This window comes from Primulina tabacum, unplaced genomic scaffold, assembly GCF_025594145.1.
Source record: "Primulina tabacum isolate GXHZ01 unplaced genomic scaffold, ASM2559414v2 Contig677, whole genome shotgun sequence".
In the NCBI taxonomy this organism is placed as follows: Eukaryota; Viridiplantae; Streptophyta; class Magnoliopsida; order Lamiales; family Gesneriaceae; genus Primulina; species Primulina tabacum.
The window spans coordinates 27,595-42,226 of NW_027459842.1; the positions used below are offsets into that span (position 1 = coordinate 27,595).

Consider the following 14,632-nt stretch of genomic DNA (forward strand, 5'->3'; position numbering starts at 1 on the left):
GGGCGGCGATGGACAACACGCGGCACTGCTCTCGCCCAATCATAACCATGAAGTTAAGCGTTCTGGCGCGATGGCAGAGCTAGGATGGGTGACCTCCCTGGGAAGACCTCGTGTCGCGACCGTTTACGTAAATTATGGATAAAACAGTCGAAATAATTGTTTTTAATGAGTTAACCGTCTCCGGAGTAATCTGCGTCATACCCTTCCGCACAGAACCGGCTCACGACAACAAAAATCGATAAATGTTCCCAGAAAATAGAAAAAAAAATAAGAAGAAGGAAATAACGAATGTAAAGCTATTATTATGCCTGGGATACGATAAAATGGAACCGGAATCGAATTTCGAACTTCCTAAGCGGATTTCTCGAGGAAACGAAAGCTTAACAGAAGCGGTAAATCGCAAATTAGAGGGTCTTAGAGAAGGAATTCGGCTAAAATCTCGTCAGCTCATTGCGTAGTAATGAGTCTCGTCCGTTTGCCCGTTTACAATCAAATTAGCCTACAATTTTGTCCAAATCCGGCAGTGCCCGAGCTACTTTCATTTCACATGTCTTATCTGGTCCCGATCGAGATTCAGATGATTTGAGCCGAAAATCGTCTGTCAACAAGTAATCAAAAATAGAAAAACACGAAAAAGGGTGCAACACGAGGACTTCCCAGGGGGTCACCCATCCTAGTACTGCTCTCGCCCAAGCACGCTTAACTTCGGAGTTCTGATGGGATCCGGTGCATTAGTGCTGGTATGATCGCACCCGACATTGAGTGGGATGTTTATTCTTATATCCCTCGAGTACGTGTGGAGCGGGCGGCGATGGACAACACGCGGCACTGCTCTCGCCCAATCATAACCATGAAGTTAAGCGTTCTGGCGCGATGGCAGAGCTAGGATGGGTGACCTCCCTGGGAAGACCTCGTGTCGCGACCGTTTACGTAAATTATGGATAAAACAGTCGAAATAATTGTTTTTAATGAGTTAACCGTCTCCGGAGTAATCTGCGTCATACCCTTCCGCACAGAACCGGCTCACGACAACAAAAATCGATAAATGTTCCCAGAAAATAGAAAAAAAAATAAGAAGAAGGAAATAACGAATGTAAAGCTATTATTATGCCTGGGATACGATAAAATGGAACCGGAATCGAATTTCGAACTTCCTAAGCGGATTTCTCGAGGAAACGAAAGCTTAACAGAAGCGGTAAATCGCAAATTAGAGGGTCTTAGAGAAGGAATTCGGCTAAAATCTCGTCAGCTCATTGCGTAGTAATGAGTCTCGTCCGTTTGCCCGTTTACAATCAAATTAGCCTACAATTTTGTCCAAATCCGGCAGTGCCCGAGCTACTTTCATTTCACATGTCTTATCTGGTCCCGATCGAGATTCAGATGATTTGAGCCGAAAATCGTCTGTCAACAAGTAATCAAAAATAGAAAAACACGAAAAAGGGTGCAACACGAGGACTTCCCAGGGGGTCACCCATCCTAGTACTGCTCTCGCCCAAGCACGCTTAACTTCGGAGTTCTGATGGGATCCGGTGCATTAGTGCTGGTATGATCGCACCCGACATTGAGTGGGATGTTTATTCTTATATCCCTCGAGTACGTGTGGAGCGGGCGGCGATGGACAACACGCGGCACTGCTCTCGCCCAATCATAACCATGAAGTTAAGCGTTCTGGCGCGATGGCAGAGCTAGGATGGGTGACCTCCCTGGGAAGACCTCGTGTCGCGACCGTTTACGTAAATTATGGATAAAACAGTCGAAATAATTGTTTTTAATGAGTTAACCGTCTCCGGAGTAATCTGCGTCATACCCTTCCGCACAGAACCGGCTCACGACAACAAAAATCGATAAATGTTCCCAGAAAATAGAAAAAAAAATAAGAAGAAGGAAATAACGAATGTAAAGCTATTATTATGCCTGGGATACGATAAAATGGAACCGGAATCGAATTTCGAACTTCCTAAGCGGATTTCTCGAGGAAACGAAAGCTTAACAGAAGCGTTAAATCGCAAATTAGAGGGTCTTAGAGAAGGAATTCGGCTAAAATCTCGTCAGCTCATTGCGTAGTAATGAGTCTCGTCCGTTTGCCCGTTTACAATCAAATTAGCCTACAATTTTGTCCAAATCCGGCAGTGCCCGAGCTACTTTCATTTCACATGTCTTATCTGGTCCCGATCGAGATTCAGATGATTTGAGCCGAAAATCGTCTGTCAACAAGTAATCAAAAATAGAAAAACACGAAAAGGGGTGCAACACGAGGACTTCCCAGGGGGTCACCCATCCTAGTACTGCTCTCGCCCAAGCACGCTTAACTTCGGAGTTCTGATGGGATCCGGTGCATTAGTGCTGGTATGATCGCACCCGACATTGAGTGGGATGTTTATTCTTATATCCCTCGAGTACGTGTGGAGCGGGCGGCGATGGACAACACGCGGCACTGCTCTCGCCCAATCATAACCATGAAGTTAAGCGTTCTGGCGCGATGGCAGAGCTAGGATGGGTGACCTCCCTGGGAAGACCTCGTGTCGCGACCGTTTACGTAAATTATGGATAAAACAGTCGAAATAATTGTTTTTAATGAGTTAACCGTCTCCGGAGTAATCTGCGTCATACCCTTCCGCACAGAACCGGCTCACGACAACAAAAATCGATAAATGTTCCCAGAAAATAGAAAAAAAAATAAGAAGAAGGAAATAACGAATGTAAAGCTATTATTATGCCTGGGATACGATAAAATGGAACCGGAATCGAATTTCGAACTTCCTAAGCGGATTTCTCGAGGAAACGAAAGCTTAACAGAAGCGGTAAATCGCAAATTAGAGGGTCTTAGAGAAGGAATTCGGCTAAAATCTCGTCAGCTCATTGCGTAGTAATGAGTCTCGTCCGTTTGCCCGTTTACAATCAAATTAGCCTACAATTTTGTCCAAATCCGGCAGTGCCCGAGCTACTTTCATTTCACATGTCTTATCTGGTCCCGATCGAGATTCAGATGATTTGAGCCGAAAATCGTCTGTCAACAAGTAATCAAAAATAGAAAAACACGAAAAAGGGGTGCAACACGAGGACTTCCCAGGGGGTCACCCATCCTAGTACTGCTCTCGCCCAAGCACGCTTAACTTCGGAGTTCTGATGGGATCCGGTGCATTAGTGCTGGTATGATCGCACCCGACATTGAGTGGGATGTTTATTCTTATATCCCTCGAGTACGTGTGGAGCGGGCGGCGATGGACAACACGCGGCACTGCTCTCGCCCAATCATAACCATGAAGTTAAGCGTTCTGGCGCGATGGCAGAGCTAGGATGGGTGACCTCCCTGGGAAGACCTCGTGTCGCGATCGTTTACGTAAATTATGGATAAAACAGTCGAAATAATTGTTTTTAATGAGTTAACCGTCTCCGGAGTAATCTGCGTCATACCCTTCCGCACAGAACCGGCTCACGACAACAAAAATCGATAAATGTTCCCAGAAAATAGAAAAAAAATAAGAAGAAGGAAATAACGAATGTAAAGCTATTATTATGCCTGGGATACGATAAAATGGAACCGGAATCGAATTTCGAACTTCCTAAGCGGATTTCTCGAGGAAACGAAAGCTTAACAGAAGCGGTAAATCGCAAATTAGAGGGTCTTAGAGAAGGAATTCGGCTAAAATCTCGTCAGCTCATTGCGTAGTAATGAGTCTCGTCCGTTTGCCCGTTTACAATCAAATTAGCCTACAATTTTGTCCAAATCCGGCAGTGCCCGAGCTACTTTCATTTCACATGTCTTATCTGGTCCCGATCGAGATTCAGATGATTTGAGCCGAAAATCGTCTGTCAACAAGTAATCAAAAATAGAAAAACACGAAAAAGGGTGCAACACGAGGACTTCCCAGGGGGTCACCCATCCTAGTACTGCTCTCGCCCAAGCACGCTTAACTTCGGAGTTCTGATGGGATCCGGTGCATTAGTGCTGGTATGATCGCACCCGACATTGAGTGGGATGTTTATTCTTATATCCCTCGAGTACGTGTGGAGCGGGCGGCGATGGACAACACGCGGCACTGCTCTCGCCCAATCATAACCATGAAGTTAAGCGTTCTGGCGCGATGGCAGAGCTAGGATGGGTGACCTCCCTGGAAGACCTCGTGTCGCGATCGTTTACGTAAATTATGGATAAAACAGTCGAAATAATTGTTTTTAATGAGTTAACCGTCTCCGGAGTAATCTGCGTCATACCCTTCCGCACAGAACCGGCTCACGACAACAAAAATCGATAAATGTTCCCAGAAAATAGAAAAAAAAATAAGAAGAAGGAAATAACGAATGTAAAGCTATTATTATGCCTGGGATACGATAAAATGGAACCGGAATCGAATTTCGAACTTCCTAAGCGGATTTCTCGAGGAAACGAAAGCTTAACAGAAGCGGTAAATCGCAAATTAGAGGGTCTTAGAGAAGGAATTCGGCTAAAATCTCGTCAGCTCATTGCGTAGTAATGAGTCTCGTCCGTTTGCCCGTTTACAATCAAATTAGCCTACAATTTTGTCCAAATCCGGCAGTGCCCGAGCTACTTTCATTTCACATGTCTTATCTGGTCCCGATCGAGATTCAGATGATTTGAGCCGAAAATCGTCTGTCAACAAGTAATCAAAAATAGAAAAACACGAAAAAGGGTGCAACACGAGGACTTCCCAGGGGGTCACCCATCCTAGTACTGCTCTCGCCCAAGCACGCTTAACTTCGGAGTTCTGATGGGATCCGGTGCATTAGTGCTGGTATGATCGCACCCGACATTGAGTGGGATGTTTATTCTTATATCCCTCGAGTACGTGTGGAGCGGGCGGCGATGGACAACACGCGGCACTGCTCTCGCCCAATCATAACCATGAAGTTAAGCGTTCTGGCGCGATGGCAGAGCTAGGATGGGTGACCTCCCTGGGAAGACCTCGTGTCGCGATCGTTTACGTAAATTATGGATAAAACAGTCGAAATAATTGTTTTTAATGAGTTAACCGTCTCCGGAGTAATCTGCGTCATACCCTTCCGCACAGAACCGGCTCACGACAACAAAAATCGATAAATGTTCCCAGAAAATAGAAAAAAAATAAGAAGAAGGAAATAACGAATGTAAAGCTATTATTATGCCTGGGATACGATAAAATGGAACCGGAATCGAATTTCGAACTTCCTAAGCGGATTTCTCGAGGAAACGAAAGCTTAACAGAAGCGGTAAATCGCAAATTAGAGGGTCTTAGAGAAGGAATTCGGCTAAAATCTCGTCAGCTCATTGCGTAGTAATGAGTCTCGTCCGTTTGCCCGTTTACAATCAAATTAGCCTACAATTTTGTCCAAATCCGGCAGTGCCCGAGCTACTTTCATTTCACATGTCTTATCTGGTCCCGATCGAGATTCAGATGATTTGAGCCGAAAATCGTCTGTCAACAAGTAATCAAAAATAGAAAAACACGAAAAGGGGTGCAACACGAGGACTTCCCAGGGGGTCACCCATCCTAGTACTGCTCTCGCCCAAGCACGCTTAACTTCGGAGTTCTGATGGGATCCGGTGCATTAGTGCTGGTATGATCGCACCCGACATTGAGTGGGATGTTTATTCTTATATCCCTCGAGTACGTGTGGAGCGGGCGGCGATGGACAACACGCGGCACTGCTCTCGCCCAATCATAACCATGAAGTTAAGCGTTCTGGCGCGATGGCAGAGCTAGGATGGGTGACCTCCCTGGGAAGACCTCGTGTCGCGACCGTTTACGTAAATTATGGATAAAACAGTCGAAATAATTGTTTTTAATGAGTTAACCGTCTCCGGAGTAATCTGCGTCATACCCTTCCGCACAGAACCGGCTCACGACAACAAAAATCGATAAATGTTCCCAGAAAATAGAAAAAAAAATAAGAAGAAGGAAATAACGAATGTAAAGCTATTATTATGCCTGGGATACGATAAAATGGAACCGGAATCGAATTTCGAACTTCCTAAGCGGATTTCTCGAGGAAACGAAGCTTAACAGAAGCGGTAAATCGCAAATTAGAGGGTCTTAGAGAAGGAATTCGGCTAAAATCTCGTCAGCTCATTGCGTAGTAATGAGTCTCGTCCGTTTGCCCATTTACAATCAAATTAGCCTACAATTTTGTCCAAATCCGGCAGTGCCCGAGCTACTTTCATTTCACATGTCTTATCTGGTGCCGATCGAGATTCAGATGATTTGAGCCGAAAATCGTCTGTCAACAAGTAATCAAAAATAGAAAAACACGAAAAGGGTGCAACACGAGGACTTTCCAGTGGGTCACCCATCCTAGTACTGCTCTCGCCCAAGCACGCTTAACTTCGGAGTTCTGATGGGATCCGGTGCATTAGTGCTGGTATGATCGCACCCGACATTGAGTGGGATGTTTATTCTTATATCCCTCGAGTACGTGTGGAGTGGGCGGCGATGGACAACACGCGGCACTGCTCTCGCCCAATCATAACCATGAAGTTAAGCGTTCTGGCGCGATGGCAGAGGTAGGATGGGTGACCTCCTGGGAAGACCTCGTGTCGCGATCGTTTACGTAAATTATGGATAAAACAGTCGAAATAATTGTTTTTAATGAGTTAACCGTCTCCGGAGTAATCTGCGTCATACCCTTCCGCACAGAACCGGCTCACGACAACAAAAATCGATAAATGTTCCCAGAAAATAGAAAAAAAATAAGAAGAAGGAAATAACGAATGTAAAGCTATTATTATGCCTGGGATACGATAAAATGGAACCGGAATCGAATTTCGAACTTCCTAAGCGGATTTCTCGAGGAAACGAAAGCTTAACAGAAGCGGTAAATCGCAAATTAGAGGGTCTTAGAGAAGGAATTCGGCTAAAATCTCGTCAGCTCATTGCGTAGTAATGAGTCTCGTCCGTTTGCCCGTTTACAATCAAATTAGCCTACAATTTTGTCCAAATCCGGCAGTGCCCGAGCTACTTTCATTTCACATGTCTTATCTGGTCCCGATCGAGATTCAGATGATTTGAGCCGAAAATCGTCTGTCAACAAGTAATCAAAAATAGAAAAACACGAAAAAGGGTGCAACACGAGGACTTCCCAGGGGGTCACCCATCCTAGTACTGCTCTCGCCCAAGCACGCTTAACTTCGGAGTTCTGATGGGATCCGGTGCATTAGTGCTGGTATGATCGCACCCGACATTGAGTGGGATGTTTATTCTTATATCCCTCGAGTACGTGTGGAGCGGGCGGCGATGGACAACACGCGGCACTGCTCTCGCCCAATCAGAACCATGAAGTTAAGCGTTCTGGCGCGATGGCAGAGCTAGGATGGGTGACCTCCCTGGGAAGACCTCGTGTCGCGACCGTTTACGTAAATTATGGATAAAACAGTCGAAATAATTGTTTTTAATGAGTTAACCGTCTCCGGAGTAATCTGCGTCATACCCTTCCGCACAGAACCGGCTCACGACAACAAAAATCGATAAATGTTCCCAGAAAATAGAAAAAAAAATAGAAGAAGGAAATAACGAATGTAAAGCTATTATTATGCCTGGGATACGATAAAATGGAACCGGAATCGAATTTCGAACTTCCTAAGCGGATTTCTCGAGGAAACGAAAGCTTAACAGAAGCGGTAAATCGCAAATTAGAGGGTCTTAGAGAAGGAATTCGGCTAAAATCTCGTCAGCTCATTGCGTAGTAATGAGTCTCGTCCGTTTGCCCGTTTACAATCAAATTAGCCTACAATTTTGTCCAAATCCGGCAGTGCCCGAGCTACTTTCATTTCACATGTCTTATCTGGTCCCGATCGAGATTCAGATGATTTGAGCCGAAAATCGTCTGTCAACAAGTAATCAAAAATAGAAAAACACGAAAAAGGGTGCAACACGAGGACTTCCAGGGGGTCACCCATCCTAGTACTGCTCTCGCCCAAGCACGCTTAACTTCGGAGTTCTGATGGGATCCGGTGCATTAGTGCTGGTATGATCGCACCCGACATTGAGTGGGATGTTTATTCTTATATCCCTCGAGTACGTGTGGAGCGGGCGGCGATGGACAACACGCGGCACTGCTCTCGCCCAATCATAACCATGAAGTTAAGCGTTCTGGCGCGATGGCAGAGCTAGGATGGGTGACCTCCCTGGGAAGACCTCGTGTCGCGACCGTTTACGTAAATTATGGATAAAACAGTCCAAATAATTTGTTTTAATGAGTTAACCGTCTCCGGAGTAATCTGCGTCATACCCTTCCGCACAGAACCGGCTCACGACAACAAAAAATCGATAAATGTTCCCAGAAAATAGAAAAAAAAATAAGAAGAAGGAAATAACGAATGTAAAGCTATTATTATGCCTGGATACGATAAAATGGAACCGAAATCGAATTTCGAACTTCCTAAGCGGATTTCTCGAGGAAACGAAAGCTTAACAGAAGCGTAAATCGCAAATTAGAGGGTCTTAGAGAAGGAATTCGGCTAAAATCTCGTCAGCTCATTGCGTAGTAATGAGTCTCGTCGTTTGCCCGTTTACAATCAAATTAGCCTACAATTTTGTCCAAATCCGGCAGTGCCCGAGCTACTTTCATTTCACATGTCTTATCTGGTCCCGATCGAGATTCAGATGATTTGAGCCGAAAATCGTCTGTCAACAAGTAATCAAAAATAGAAAAACACGAAAAGGGGTGCAACACGAGGACTTCCCAGGGGGTCACCCATCCTAGTACTGCTCTCGCCCAAGCACGCTTAACTTCGGAGTTCTGATGGGATCCGGTGCATTAGTGCTGGTATGATCGCACCCGACATTGATTGGGATGTTTATTCTTATATCCCTCGAGTACGTGTGGAGCGGGCGGCGATGGACAACACGCGGCACTGCTCTCGCCCAATCATAACCATGAAGTTAAGCGTTCTGGCGCGATGGCAGAGCTAGGATGGGTGACCTCCCTGGGAAGACCTCGTGTCGCGACCGTTTACGTAAATTATAGGAGAAAACAGTCGAAATAATTGTTTTTAATGAGTTAACCGTCTCCGGAGTAATCTGCGTCATACCCTTCCGCACAGAACCGGCTCACGACAACAAAAATCGCTAAATGTTCCCAGAAAATTGAAAAAAAAATAAGAAGAAGAAAATAGCGAATGTAAAGCTATTATTATGCCTCGCATACGATAAAATGGAATCAAATCGAATTTCGGACTTCCTAAACGGATTTCTCGAGGAAACGGAAGCTTAACAGAAGCGGAAAATCGCAAATTAGAGGGTCTTAGAGAAGGAATTCGGCTAAAATCTCGCCAGCTCATTGCGGAGTAATGAGTCTCGTTCGTTTGCCCATTTACAATCAAATTAGCTACAATTTTGTCCAAATCCGGCAGAGCCCGAGCTACGTTGATTTCACATGTCTTATCTGGTGCCGATCAAGATTCAGATGATTTGAGCCGAAAATCGTCTGTCAACAAGAGTAATCAAAAATAGCAAAACAAGAAAAGGGTACAACACGAGGACTTTCCAGTGGGTCACCCATCCTAGTACTGCTCTCGCCCAAGCACGCTTAACTTCGGAGTTCTGATGGGATCCGGTGCATTAGTGCTGGTATGATCGCACCCGACATTGCGTGGGATGTTTATTCTTATATACCTCGAGTACGTGTGGAGTGGGCGGCGATGGACAACACGCGGCACTGCTCTCGCCCTATCATAACCATGAAGTTAAGCGTTCTGGCGCGATGCCATAGCTAGGATGGGTGACCTCCCTGAAATGTCCTCGTGTCGTGATCTTTTACATAAATTATCGCTAAAACTGTTGAAATAATTGTTTTTAATGAGTTAACCATCTCCGGAGTAATCTGCGTCATACCCTTCCGCACAAAACCGGCTCACGACAACAAAAATCGCTAAATGTTCCCAGAAAATTGAAAAAAAAATAAGATGAAGAAAATAGCGAATGTAAGCTATTATTATGCCTGGAATACGATAAAATGGAACAGAAATCGAATTTAGAACTTGCTAAACGGATTTCTCGAGGAAACGGAAGCTTAACAGAAGCGGAAAATCGCAAATTAGAGGGTCTTAAAGAAGGAATTCGGCTAAAATCTCGCCAGCTCATTGCGGAGTAATGAGTCTCGTTCGTTTGCCCGTTTACAATCAAATTAGCATAAAATTTTGTTCAAATCCGGCAGAGCCCGAGCTACATTGATTTCACATGTCTTATCTGGTGTCGATCGAGATTCAGATGATTTGAGCCGAAAATCATCTGTCAACAAGTAATCAAAATAGAAAAACAAGAAAAGGGGTGCAACACAAGGACTTCCCAGGGAGTCGGGTCACCCATCCTAGTACTGCTCTCGCCCAAGCACGTTTAACTCCGGAGTTCTGATGGGATCCGGTGCATTAGTGCTGGTATGATCGCACCCGACATTGATTGGGATGTTTATTATTATATACCTCGAGTACGTGTGGAGCGGGCGGCGATGGACAACAAGCGGCACTACTCTCGCCCAATCAGAACCATGAAGTTAAGCGTTCTGGCGCGATGGCAGAGCTAGGATGGGTGACCTCCCTGAGAAGTCCTCGTGTCGCGACCGTTTATGTAAATATTGGAAAAAACAGTCGAAATAATTATTTTTAATGATTTAACCGTCTCCGGAGTAATCTGCGTCATACCCTTCCGCACAGAACCGGCTCACGACAACAAAAATCGCTAAATGTTCCCAGAAAATAGAAAAAAAATAAGAAGAAGAAAATAGCGAATGTAAAGCTATTATTATGCCTGGGATACGATAAAATGGAATGGAATCGAATTTCGGACTTCCTAAGCGGATTTCTCGAGGAAACGGAAGCTTAACAGAAGCGGAAAATCGCAAATTAGAGGGTCTTAAAGAAGGAATTCGGCTAAAATCTCGCCAGATCATTGCGGAGTAATGAGTCTCGTTCGTTTGCCCGTTTACAATCAAATTAGGCTACAATTTTGTCCAAATCCGGCAGTGCCCGAGCTACGTTGATTTCACATGTTTTATCTGGTCCCGATCGAAATTCAGATGATTTGAGCCGAAAATCGTCTGTCAACAAGTAATCAAAAATAGAAAAACACAAAAAGGGATGCATCACAAGGACATTCCAGGGGGTCACCCATCCTAGTACTGCTCTGGCCCAAGCCACTTAACTTCGGAGTTCTGATGGTATCCGGTGCATTAGTGCTGGTATGATCGCATCCGACATTGAGTGAGATGTTTATTCTTATATCCCTCAAGTGCGTGTGGCGCGGGCGGCGATGGACAACAAATAAATCCTTATATTATTTCGAAAATTCTGATTCAGCCCTTAAACGTTCGTAAATTGCCCTTAGGTCCCAAATCTTTCGAAATATTGCATTTTGGTCCCTTAAATTTCGATACTTGCATGTTTATTTTATATGCCGGAACGTAAATTTTATCCGTGTGGGTTTTTCAATAAAAAAATACGAACTTTTTGGCAATCCGGCTATTTAATTCCCAAACTATTTTTACCAAAACATTACTAATATTTTAATTAATTATAATATAGACTAATTGGCTTAATTAGGGGCTTATTAGGCCTAAAGCCTTGTTAGTGTTTAATTAAGTATATAATATGTAAACCTTTCCCATAACCCTACGATTCTTTAAAAAGGACACGGCCACTCTTCTGAAAGTACCTAGATTACACGGCACACACATGCTTAAAAATCGAGGCAAACTTTCGAGCATTGCCAAGGGAAAGTCTTAGCCAAGGTTCTTGCTCCGTTCTTCGTCATCATCAACGGTTTTTCGTGCATAAATTACGCATAGGCACACCTATTCTTCCCTTCAAACTATCATCACATCATATTATATTTTTATGCATGAAAATTTTGGGAAACAAGTGACACTTTGAATTATTTTCGTTTTTATGCAATCCATGAAATTCCAAGCATGATTTTGATTCAAACTTTTGTCGTTTACATGTATATACGGGCTGCCATGATATAGGTTATGTTAAGGCATGATTTTACGCGGGATTTAGAGTCCTAGATAATCACCTTAACACCACACATGCAATAGAACACAAGCTGTGCAGCAACTTGCTGTCATGGAGCAAAAGGGTTAGGTTTTATTGTTGCAGGGGCTAGGGCTTGCTTGGCTGGTTCCAGGGGTTAGCCAAGGTCGTGGGTGAGTTAGGGATAGAGTCCTAGCCATGCTAGGACTCGCGCTCAAGGGCTGGGAAGGAGTCCTAGCAGGCTATGACTCCCACCGGAGAATCAAGGGGAATTGCGTGCAGGGTTCTGGGCTTGTTGCAGGCTGGTGGGCATGGTCCAGGGGGCTTGGGCTGGGTCAGGTCGAGTCCTTAGGGTCCTTAGCGGGTGCACAACAGGTTGGTTCAGTGGCTGGGTTCGTTGGTAGATGCAGGGAAGCTTGATCAAGAGTCCTTGTCCAACAAGGATTTCTCGGCCATCTTATGGTAGAGGAGTATGGAGCTTGTTTTTTGGTTTGGGCTGTTTTCCATGGGATCTTTGGGCCCAGTAGCGTACTTTAGGATGTTGGTCAAGTTTTGGATCAACATGGTTCGGGGGTAACTCGTGAAAATCAAGAGATGGCTCGGGGTCGAAGATTTTGGTTCATTAGGGTTTTTAAAACTTGGGAAAATTGAAAAATGGTTCACGGGGGTTGAGTCATGGTTCATAAGAGCTAAAATAATATAAAAAGACTAAATTCTCAACTGGTACCAACACTTAGGAATCTAGGTACATAAGCCTGGAGGTCCTGGGTTCAAGTGTTGGGGAATGCGAAAGAAACCACTTACCAGGGATGAGATATTCTATGAGTGACGGTGCATTGGCATGGGCCGAGGCCCATGCTGGACAATCCTAACGACCCATGAACTGTAGTGGTGTGTGGGTATGGGCCGAGGCCTTTGTTGGTTCAGCCTAATGGCCCATGATCATTACAAAAAAAAGCGCTTTTTTTGTAACGATCATGGGCCATTAGGCTGAACCAACAAAGGCATCGGCCCATGCTGGACCATCCTAACGACCCATGACAAGTAGTGGTGCGTGGGTATGGGTCGAGGTCTTTGTTGGTTCAGCCTAATGGCCCATGATCATTATAGCAATGCTCTCGCCCAATCAGAACCATGAAGTTAAGCGTTCTGGCGCGATGGTAGAGCTAGGATGGGTGACCTCCCTGGGAAGTCCTCGTGTCGCGACCGTTTACGTAAATTATGGATAAAACAATCGAACTAATTGTTTTTAATGAGTTAACCGTCTCCGGAGTAATCTGCGTCATACCCTTCCGCACAGAACCGGCTCACGACAACAAAAATCGCTAAATGTTCCCAGAAAATAGCAAAAAAAAAAATAGCGAATTTAAAGTTATTATTATGCCTGGGATAAGATAAAATGGAACCGGAATTGAATTTCGGACTTCCTAAGCGGATTAATCGAGGAAACAGAAGCTTAACAGAAGCGGAAAATCGCATATTAGAGGGTCTTAGAGAAGGAATTCGGCTAAAATCTTGCCAACTCATTGCGGAGTAATGAGTCTCGTTCGTTTGCCCGTTTACAATCTAATTAGGCTACAATTTTGTCCGAATCTGGCAGAGCCCGAGCTACGTTGATTTTACATGTCTTATCTGGTCCCGATCGTGATTCAGATGATTTGAGCCGAAAATCGTCTGTGAACAAGTAATCAAAAATAGAAAAACACGAAAAGGGTTCCAACACGAGGACTTCCCAGGTGGTCACCCATCCTAGTACTACTAGCCCAAGCACGCTTAACTTCGGAGTTCTGACTGGATCCAGTGCATTAGTACTGGTATAATCGCAACCGACATTGAGTGGGGTGTTTATTCCTATATCCCTCGAGTACGTGTGGCGCGAGCGGCAATGGACAACACGCGGCACTGCTCTCGCCCAATAAGAACCATGAAGTTAAGCGTTCTGGCGAGATGGCAGAGCTAGGATGAGTGACCACCCTGGGAAGTCCTCGTGTCGCGACCATTTACATAAATTATAGCTAAAACAGTCGAAATAATTGTTTTTAATTAGTTAACCGTCTCCGGAGTAATCTCCGTCATTCCATTCCGCACAGAACCGGCTCACGACAACAAAAATCTCTAAATGTTCCCAGAAAATAGAAAAAAAAATAAGAAGAAGAAAATAGCGAATGTAAAGCTATTATTATGCCTGGGATACGATAAAATGGAACCGGAATCGAATTTAGGACTTCCTAAGCGGATTTTCTCGAGGAAACAGAAGCTTAACAAAAGCGGAAAATCGCAAATTAGAGGGTCTTAGAGAAGGAATTGGGCTAAAATCTCGCCAGCTCATTGCGGAGTAATAAGTCTCGTTCGTTTGCCCGTTTACAATCAAACTAGGCTACTATTTTGTCCAAATCCGGCAGTGCCTGAGTTACGTTGATTTCACATGTATTTTCTGGTTTCGATCGTGATTCAGATGATTTGAGCCGAAAATCGTCTGTCAACAAGAAATCAAAAATAGAAAAACACGAAAAGGGGTGCAACACGAGGACTTCCCAGTGGGGGAAACCCATCCTAGTACTGCTCTCGCCCAAGCACGCTTAACTTCGGAGTTCTGATTGGATCCAGTGTATTAGTACTGGTATGATCGCAACCGTCATTAAGTGGGATGTTTATTTTTATATCCCTCGA

At 44.5% G+C, this 14,632-nt stretch overlaps 14 non-coding genes and 2 pseudogenes across 14 annotated transcripts; all 16 read right to left on the reverse strand.

Moving 5' to 3' along the window:
* Window positions 1-635: 635 nt before the first annotated feature.
* On the reverse strand, window positions 636-754 carry LOC142534738 (5S ribosomal RNA). Its single transcript, XR_012817164.1, has one exon. It is a non-coding gene; the product is annotated as a 5S ribosomal RNA (ribosomal RNA).
* Window positions 755-1,438: 684 nt separating this feature from the next.
* LOC142534739 (5S ribosomal RNA) lies at window positions 1,439-1,557 on the reverse strand. Its single transcript, XR_012817165.1, has one exon. It is a non-coding gene; the product is annotated as a 5S ribosomal RNA (ribosomal RNA).
* Window positions 1,558-2,241: 684 nt separating this feature from the next.
* On the reverse strand, window positions 2,242-2,360 carry LOC142534670 (5S ribosomal RNA). Its single transcript, XR_012817108.1, has one exon. It is a non-coding gene; the product is annotated as a 5S ribosomal RNA (ribosomal RNA).
* A 685-nt stretch (window positions 2,361-3,045) lies between these two features.
* LOC142534710 (5S ribosomal RNA) lies at window positions 3,046-3,164 on the reverse strand. The gene has a single exon (XR_012817136.1). It is a non-coding gene; the product is annotated as a 5S ribosomal RNA (ribosomal RNA).
* A 683-nt stretch (window positions 3,165-3,847) lies between these two features.
* Window positions 3,848-3,966, reverse strand: LOC142534740 (5S ribosomal RNA). The gene has a single exon (XR_012817166.1). It is a non-coding gene; the product is annotated as a 5S ribosomal RNA (ribosomal RNA).
* Window positions 3,967-4,649: 683 nt separating this feature from the next.
* LOC142534741 (5S ribosomal RNA) lies at window positions 4,650-4,768 on the reverse strand. The gene has a single exon (XR_012817167.1). It is a non-coding gene; the product is annotated as a 5S ribosomal RNA (ribosomal RNA).
* Window positions 4,769-5,451: 683 nt separating this feature from the next.
* LOC142534722 (5S ribosomal RNA) lies at window positions 5,452-5,570 on the reverse strand. Its single transcript, XR_012817149.1, has one exon. It is a non-coding gene; the product is annotated as a 5S ribosomal RNA (ribosomal RNA).
* A 682-nt stretch (window positions 5,571-6,252) lies between these two features.
* On the reverse strand, window positions 6,253-6,371 carry LOC142534744 (5S ribosomal RNA). The gene has a single exon (XR_012817170.1). It is a non-coding gene; the product is annotated as a 5S ribosomal RNA (ribosomal RNA).
* A 682-nt stretch (window positions 6,372-7,053) lies between these two features.
* On the reverse strand, window positions 7,054-7,172 carry LOC142534742 (5S ribosomal RNA). Its single transcript, XR_012817168.1, has one exon. It is a non-coding gene; the product is annotated as a 5S ribosomal RNA (ribosomal RNA).
* A 683-nt stretch (window positions 7,173-7,855) lies between these two features.
* Window positions 7,856-7,973, reverse strand: LOC142534743 (5S ribosomal RNA). Its single transcript, XR_012817169.1, has one exon. It is a non-coding gene; the product is annotated as a 5S ribosomal RNA (ribosomal RNA).
* Window positions 7,974-8,655: 682 nt separating this feature from the next.
* Window positions 8,656-8,774, reverse strand: LOC142534734 (5S ribosomal RNA). The gene has a single exon (XR_012817160.1). It is a non-coding gene; the product is annotated as a 5S ribosomal RNA (ribosomal RNA).
* Window positions 8,775-9,458: 684 nt separating this feature from the next.
* LOC142534746 (5S ribosomal RNA) lies at window positions 9,459-9,577 on the reverse strand. The gene has a single exon (XR_012817172.1). It is a non-coding gene; the product is annotated as a 5S ribosomal RNA (ribosomal RNA).
* Window positions 9,578-10,259: 682 nt separating this feature from the next.
* On the reverse strand, window positions 10,260-10,383 carry LOC142534750 (5S ribosomal RNA). Its single transcript, XR_012817176.1, has one exon. It is a non-coding gene; the product is annotated as a 5S ribosomal RNA (ribosomal RNA).
* A 682-nt stretch (window positions 10,384-11,065) lies between these two features.
* LOC142534697 (5S ribosomal RNA) lies at window positions 11,066-11,183 on the reverse strand (annotated as a pseudogene).
* A 2,490-nt stretch (window positions 11,184-13,673) lies between these two features.
* Window positions 13,674-13,790, reverse strand: LOC142534690 (5S ribosomal RNA; annotated as a pseudogene).
* Window positions 13,791-14,475: 685 nt separating this feature from the next.
* LOC142534679 (5S ribosomal RNA) lies at window positions 14,476-14,596 on the reverse strand. The gene has a single exon (XR_012817117.1). It is a non-coding gene; the product is annotated as a 5S ribosomal RNA (ribosomal RNA).
* Between the last annotated feature and the right edge of the window lie 36 nt (window positions 14,597-14,632).